Source organism: Dysidea avara, chromosome 5 (assembly GCF_963678975.1).
Source record: "Dysidea avara chromosome 5, odDysAvar1.4, whole genome shotgun sequence".
NCBI classification, from domain to species: Eukaryota; Metazoa; Porifera; class Demospongiae; order Dictyoceratida; family Dysideidae; genus Dysidea; species Dysidea avara.
The window spans coordinates 25,811,055-25,820,037 of record NC_089276.1 but is presented as its reverse complement, the minus strand read 5'-3'; the positions used below and the strand labels follow the sequence as shown (position 1 = coordinate 25,820,037).

The following is an 8,983-nucleotide window of genomic DNA, read 5'->3' as shown; positions in this document are numbered from 1 at the left end:
ATTCAGTGGTAATATTTCCTCATTTCAAACAATGGTATACTTCTAAAATTGACAGATTTCAATGAAGCCAAACTTATAATATATATTTCATTTCCTATTATATTTGTTTTGGTTCACAGGAAGTGGTAATATAGTTACACGATCCGTGTATTTTGGGGCCAATTATAAGTCTAATATTACAAACGGTAAAGTAAATAGGCGCTTTGCGCGCTGCGCGCGCGAAGCGCCTATTTACTTTACCGTTTGCTCACTAGGACATTAGGCAAATGGAATTCGCAAATTCCAATTGCATAAGTTTCAATGCTCAAAGTTTAAGAATTTATAAACACTGCTGACCTGGTTTGTTAACACGTCGAGGCGTTAATTTCCTCTGTTCCTGACATGGCAAATAATTAAAAATTTAGCGTTCATTCAGTACGCACGTGATGTAGTGGTACCAGGCTCTGTCCAGAACTCAAGTCTACCCCCAAGGAGTGGTCAGCACACAGAGAAAACTGCTCAAACAGACTAAAGGTAAGTAGGATAAGTAGATACACACGTTGAGATTATATTGTTTTGAAAGGCTAGTGTGGTACCAGACTACTTTCTCTAAATAAAATGCACCAGTTGGCGTGGCTATGGTAGTCTTGCGTAGACCAGACAGAATTTTTTCTTAGTGTGTGAGTGCGGAATAAGTGGCCAATCAGCACCCACCATAGAGCTGGTGAAACGTTACACAGAAATTCTATGGGAAGTGTACTAGATCACTTATTCCCCACCCACACACAAAAGAAGAAAGTCGGTCTGATCTTAGCTATATTATAGTGAGTGATGTTGAAATGGGCTCCTTCACCCCATTGGTATTCCCTACTTTTCGGGGGAATGGGAGGTGCGGCTAGTATTGCTTACAAGAGGTTAGCATTTCTGCCTGCTGCTTCGAAAGACCAGTAGTGTAGTGTCCTGGATTAGATGCTCCACCAGTTTTTCTTTACTGTAACCCTGCCAGTCCAGTTACTATCGCAGCACTTGACCTTGCAATGTGTGAGGGTCAGGTGCATGCTTCCATCACATGTACTTCAATTGCTGTTTCTTGTTTATTTACTTGTTATATTTCAAAAAAAAATCGCGCAAAAAAAATGAACCCAGTAGTATTGGCTACCAGCTTTTTTAAAAATGTGGGTTGTGGAGTAGAAAGAGCAATAAATGCATTGTATACAAACTGGTTAAACCTCTACCTTATCCCATCACCATTGTATGGCATGCATATGGGTTTAAGTCTCCACAAAGGACTCGACTGTATCGTTATTAGAAGTAGACAGCATGCCTATACTACCTACTGTCAAGGAGGTGTCACTCTAATGTATCCTGTATTGTACGATCTTCATCCTTTAAACAAGGGATTTTTGGCATAGGACGGTACAAGCATCATTTCAAGTAGCACTTTTACATTCAATAATTGTAACGTGATCTTGGAAACCTACCTTTTTGGTTTATTTTCTGTTTAATAGCTTAAATAAGGTATTGGGTGCTTATCTATCTTGTGTTAAAATTTTAGTTTAATATCCTGAGACGTGGCTGGTTTACTGTCCGGTACATTACAAACTAGTGCATTAAGGTTTGTGAGTGATTAAGGGTGACAAGTGGTGTTTATCAATAATTCCATACATGGTCTGATATAATCACCGAAGGTCCTAGGAAAAAGAAGCTTTGGGTGGGAAACTTTACAGCACGAAAGTTTAATAGTTGCTTTTATCCAAACAAATTGTTGAAATTTTCATTTAAGTTTTTGCTGTATGTAGAAGTCAAGGGTCAAGGTACACTCTTGGTAAGAAATCCAACTTTTGTGGATCGTCAACCACCCTGAGATCATAAGGCAGGCAATGTACTAGAGCAGATGCCTTATTCCTTATACAGACACCTTATAAATTTGTTTTTCATGGCCAACATCAAAGGTGGGGGTATTACTACTAGGTATAGCCTAAATATTTCTTTTCAAGGTTAACCCTTAAATCTGCTTTTCGAAAATGCATGTTTACACAATATGGACTCGCATGGTGACACTAGGTGAGATAACTTAATTCTTACAGCCTACAAACACGCATAGATTTAAAAAGTGTGTCCACTGGGCTACTTGGAGGAGCACTGTAACTACAGTGGCTTACTTATTATGAAGTGATGAACATCGACAAGTCAAGTCTCCGTGTTTCATAATTCATGCTTACTTTTGATTGTGGGATTACTCACGTAAATCATATATTGCCTGATACAAAAATTCACAACAAGTCCAATGGAAGTCACTGCAAGGTGATAGGAGCAACTACCATCGAGTCATCGACCATTTTACAGAGGTATGTAATAAAAAGTTTGCATGTTCCCTACCAAAAAGTTATTTTCATGGCCTCACCATGTAACATTAGGGTAAAACTCTAGGTATCATTTTAATCCTTGTTCCATCACAAGTAGAATAATGTAAATCGCATAGCCATAGAATGGATGCTTCGAAAGTTACAGCGCTCTATGCAAGGCATGCGTATTTATTAAGTTTAAATCCAGTTTTCTTGATTATGCAGGTTTAAGGGTTAAGTGTTGCTAAAGGTAAAATTTTCACAAATACAGTGGAACCTGTCTATAATGGTCACCTTGGGACCAGATATATCTGGCCTTTATATACAGGTGGCTGTTATAGAGAAAACCTGCATAAGGTGGTCAGCAACATTTTAGTGGCTATAACCATTATAAATGAGTAATTATTATAAAGAGGCTCGCGCCAACCGCAATGTAGTAATATTTTAGTACAGAAATGGCAAGGTGAGCCTGTTATGGATGTTGGTTATAGCTATTGAATACGATTAAGCAATGAAGACTGATAGATTATATAGTATTCATTGAAAGGCAGGAAGTGTGATAATTGCGCATTAATTGAAATGATGCCGTGGGGCCAGGCAATTTGCTTAACAAGCCACCATAAAAGGTAGCGACCGCTATACGAAGAAGAAAGTTATGTATACAGTGATTCATGGGCAAATTCTTGGTTGGCCGTTATACGCGTTAGACAGGTGACCGCTTAATGCAGACCACAATGCATACATTTGTAATGGAAAATATTTGGGACCTCGTGACCATGGCCGTTATACAAAGGTGACCGCTTAATCCAGTTGACCGTAACACAGGTTCCACTGTACTACCCAAATGTGTTACTCTCTATGGGAGGTCTAAATATTTCAAGGATAAAATTTTGCTGATACCCCACCCCCCCCCCCCCCCCCCCCAACACTGCACAATCAGCAAAAAAAATGTTTCCCCTCGAAATATTTAGGCTATACGGTATATGCAGTGTAATGCACTTGATTTATTTTTTTGTAGCCAGATGATAGAGCGCTGGTATCACATACCCGAGAAAAATTCTAAGTGTAAGTTTTTTTAACTGTTAAATGAAAGTATGAATATACTCATTTGATAGTTGTTCTCCACACTACATAATGCCCTTGACTTCTCTACTACTCTAGATCTTTTATGTCACAAATTCTATTTGTATATTGTATCATTGTCAAGTTTCATGGTAGTGAATTATTCTTCCCTAAGATTGGCCATGCATTGTGACATGTTTAGTGCATGCTTGTAAGTTTAAAGTTCACTCTCAGTGTGCTCCAGTACAAGTCCGTCCCATCCAGTTATTTAATGAGCTTTATCCACAATTACATCATAGCACAAAAATGGCAATAAGAGTGGGGATTGTTTGTACAGATAGCCATTAGAAGGGATAACTTTTGAGATTTTCCTCGTTAAGAAAGTAAGAGAAATCTCTGGTAAGACTTGTTTGTTAACTATCTTTCTATGTAGAAGCATGCACAGTTTCTCTTCACGAACACTCCAGATCTGGTTGTGAAAATAAAACCAGAGCTAGGTAAGTATCTAAAAGTGTGAAAATGCATTCCCCAACAGAATTTTCTCCTGCTGTCTTCATGGCAAACATCTCAAAAGCTTATCCCTTCCAATGGCTCTGTACAAAGTACCCCCACTTGTAATTGTGAATGAAACTCTTTTGGGACCTTTGAAATGTAGCCCACCTAACTGTGTTAGTGATGACGTGGTATAACAGGAAGAGTAAAATTAATGCTAGATGGCATGTTATGCACAGAAGTATCTTCTAAACTGTTTTATAGTTTAACTATCATGTTTTTTCTCGCCAATCCTCTCAACAAAGCCTCAAAGCTGCTCTTCATTTTCATTCACGTTCGTAAGGGACATACCCACTTTCAACTCAAAGGGATAAGCTATTCCTGGAAGTCTACAAGGCCTGTACCAATGTTTTTCAGTTATTAAATGCCTGTAAAACTTGAAGAGAAAGTAAATCAAAAAGTCTAAGGAGAGTCGTGTCACCCATGTTTCAGCCTGCCAGAAAGAAATCACAAAGTTTACTCGTAACTGTTTATTACAAACTTCATTTCGCTTTTCTTACGTACAAGCTGCTTTTATCATTTAACGATTTTGCTCACGTAGGTGCGTATGGACCAACATAGATAAGTAGATAGGCATGCACACACACAGTGACCCACACACACTGCACACACACACACTGCACTACACACACACGCACACACACTGCACTACACACACACACACACACACACACACACACACACACTACACACACACATGCACACTACACACACACCACCACACACACACATACACTTGCTACACACTACACAGAGACGCACACACACACACACACACACACACACACACACACACACACACACACACACACACACACACACACACACACTAATACACACATACTGCACTACACACAGAAACACACACAAACACACACTGCATACACACATACACACGTACTACACAAATACACATTACACCACACACGCTCTACACACTACACACACATGCTACGCACTACAAAGAGACACACACTGCACTACATACAGGTGCACACACTACACACACACAAACACACACACACACACACACACTGCACTCACCACACACATACTACACACACAGGTACACTGCACACACACACACACTCTACACACATACCTTACACACAGACTTTCTACATACTACACAGAGACACACACGCGCACACTACACTAAGGCATGCACACGAACACCACACGCACACTACACACATACCACACACTACACACACACACACACACTACACACATACCCTACACATACATGCTACACACACACACTACACACGCACACACCACACACGCTATAGTAGTGTCATGTAGTTTAGCAACAGTAGACACATGTACACAGAGACACATGTAGTCATAATGTAATGCTGCTACATGTGTCTCTGTGTATGTGATACATGGATACATGTGTCTCTCACTACATGTTTCTCTGTGTAGTGTCATGTACTATAGTAGTGTCTATAGTTTGCATACTGCAGTTTCACACCCATCCCAGAGTCTAATTTTTATTACATCTCTTTTTTACAGACATGCTACTGGACACCCAAGAATTACATGTTACTGCTGGTGAGTGTACTTATATGCTATACACATTTATTGGGTTTGACAAATCCGACATGAAGCAAGGCCATTTGGTCTTTAGCAGCTTTTTGGTCTCATTCGAAACTCTGTGGAAGTGAAACAATATACAGTCACTGTAACGGATTGCATTTTAAAATGTATATCCTACAGTATGGTAATACTGTATAGTTCTGCAACCTCTCTCCGTGAGACTCGGACAGTTCTCCTGTGGTTTATTGAAGCTCAAGCTCCTGAGTAGTGCACAGGCATCCCAGCTCTGGTTTACTGGCTGGCAAGCATTGCAGCTGTGCTTCACATGGCTCTGCTTTTTTTTTGCTTTGTTAATGTGCGTGTGTGCATGTTGGATAATGTAGTCCAAAAGTATGTGTGTGCATGTGCTTTCTCCATTTTCCATTTTGTTATATCATGTTCAACTCTAACTTTGTAGGTGTGCTATAAGAATCTGGAGATGTATGTGTTATAGAGAAGACACCAAGGAACAAGATGGTCGATTCGAACCATGCTAGACACAGTGTAGTGTTTCTCAATGTAAGCTACATTCTGTTCTGTGTTGCTGCTTATTATCATGTGTACTGCAGGTCATCAATACTCTTGAGAACTGTTTCCTAATACTGCTAAATGATATTGTGACAAACTTGACTTTTCACGTGTAATGTGTGCTATGAAATAGTGTTGTATAGTTCATCCAGAGCTTTGTTAAGAATTCCAATTTATACTTACGGTTTGTTACTGGGGTTTGCATAATACGGAGCTACACCGTTCAAACTCTTGATAATGTACCCAATGATGACACTACTACCTAAGATGACACTACTAGCTACTGTACACCATGTAGGGTGATATAAGGGTGTTGGAGTAGGTGGGGCACCACTTTTGGCTGAATTATGCAAAAAAAAAAATTGCAAACTATCTTGATGAAACAAAAGGTAGAAACATGCGACACTTGGTGTTTATTTATAATGGCAATTCAGGTTAACTTTTTCCGTATTGAGTGCCTCTAAATAATCATTGTTGTGTTTAGCTTTGTTTATGTGTCTCTGTAGCTACCTTGGAAACAGTGTTAAACTGTATTATGAAGGTGCTTATTGATCAGTGTATTAGGTCCCTATTACCTCTGAGATAGGATAACCTCCTTGTAACAGTAAAATATCAACAAACTTGCAATTGGTTGGTCCCAAAGTGTCTGTTAAATTAATATAATATTAATTATATAGAGGTTATACTGTAATGTCACTATTGCTGCCAAACATGACACCACTAGTTACACACTGTAGAATGATAATGTCACTATATAGTTAGCCAACATGACACCATTATAGTTGCACACTGTAGTGTGATAATGTCACTATAACAATAGTTACCTAACATGACACTACTAGCTACGCACTGTTTGGTAATAATGTCACTACATGACACTACTACTTACACACTGTAGGGTGATAATGTCACTACATGACACTACTACTTACACACTGTAAGGCGATAATGTCACTACAAGACACTACTGCACTGTAGCATAACACTACTAGTTACACACTGTAGGGTGATGATGTCACTACAAGACACTACTAGTTACACACTGTAGGGTGATAATGTCACTACGTGACACTACTACCTACACACTGAAGGGTGATGATGTCACTACAAGACACTACTAGCTACACACTGTAGCATGACTACTAGTTACACACCGTAGGGTGATAATATGTCACTACAAGACACTACTAGCTACACGCTGTAGAGTGATGACGTCAATACATGGCACTACTAGCTACACGCTGTAGGGTGATGATGTCAATACATGGCACTACTAGCTACACACTGTAGGGTGATGATGTCACTATAACAATAGTTACCCAACATGACACTACTAGTTATTATACACACTCTAGGGTGCAGATGTTACTACATGAAACTACTAGTTACACACTGTAGGGTGATGATGTCACCATTTGACACTACTAGCTACACACTGTAGAGTGATAATGTCAATACATGGCACTACTAGCTACATGCTGTAGAGTGATGATGTCAATACATGGCACTACTAGCTACACACTGTAGGGTGATGATGTCACTATAACAATAGTTACCCAACATGACACTACTAGTTATTATACACACTGTAGGGTGCAGATGTTACTACATGAAACTACTAGTTACACACTGTAGGGTGATGATGTCACCATTTGACACTACTAGCTACACACTGTAGAGTGATAATGTCACTACATGACGCTACTCAGTAGTTACACACTGTAGTGCGATGATGTCACTACATGACAATATTAGTTACACACTGTAGAGTGATAATGTCATTACATGACACTACTAGTTACAAACTGTAGGGTGATGATGTAACTACACAACACTACTAGTTACACACTGTAGAGTGACGATGTCACTATACTATAGTTACCCAACATGACACTACTAGCTACACAATGTAGGGTGATAATCTCACAGCATGGCAATACAGCTAATACTAGTTACACACTGTATGGTGATGTAATGTCCCAACATGCCACAATAACTAGTGTCATATATGTTGGGTACGTAACTATATAGTGACATCATCACCCTACAGTGTGTAGCAAGTAGTGTGTTGTAGTGACATCATCACCCTACAGTGTGTAACTATTAGTGTCATGTAGTGACATCGTCACCCTACAGTGTGTAACTAGTAGTGTCATGCTACAGTGTGTAACTAGTAATGTCATGTAGTGGCATCATCACCCTACAGTATGTAACTAGTAGTGTCATGCTACAGTGTGTAGCTAGGAGTGTCTTGTAGTGACATCATCAACCTACAGTGTGTAACTAGTAGTGTCATGTAGTGACATCATCACCCTATACAGTGTGTAACTAGTAGTGTTATGCTACAGTGTGTAGCTAGTAGTGTCTTGTAGTGACATCATCACCCTACAGTGTGTAACTGGTAGTGTCATGTAGTGACATCATCACCCTATACAGTGTGTAACTAGTAGTGTTATGCTACAGTGTGTAGCTAGTAGTGTCTTGTAGTGACATCATCACCCTACAGTGTGTAACTGGTAGTGTCATGTAGTGACATCATCACCCTATACAGTGTGTAACTAGTAGTGTTATGCTACAGTGTGTAGCTAGTAGTGTCTTGTAGTGACATCATCACCCTACAGTTTGTAACTAGTAGTGTCATGTAGTGACATCATCACCCTGCAGTGTGTAACTAGTAGTGTTATGCTACAGTGTGTAGCTAGTAGTGTCTTGTAGTGACATCATCACCCTACAGTTTGTAACTAGTAGTGTCATGTAGTGACATCATCATCCTACAGTGTGTAACTAGTAGTGTTATACTACAGTGTGTAGCTAGTAGTGTCTTGTAGTGACATTATCACCCTACAGTGTGTAACTAGTAGTGTCATGCTACAGTGTGTAGCTAGTAGTGTCTTGTAGTGACATTATCACCCTAAAGTGTGTAACTAGTAGTGTCA

At 39.5% G+C, this 8,983-nt stretch overlaps 1 long non-coding RNA gene across 1 annotated transcript; it reads left to right on the top strand.

Moving 5' to 3' along the window:
* Window positions 1-254: 254 nt before the first annotated feature.
* Window positions 255-6,230, top strand: LOC136256243 (uncharacterized). Its single transcript, XR_010701398.1, has 5 exons — window positions 255-513; window positions 3,343-3,389; window positions 5,457-5,495; window positions 5,938-6,038; window positions 6,089-6,230. It is a non-coding gene; the product is annotated as an uncharacterized lncRNA (long non-coding RNA).
* The last annotated feature ends 2,753 nt before the right edge of the window (window positions 6,231-8,983 follow it).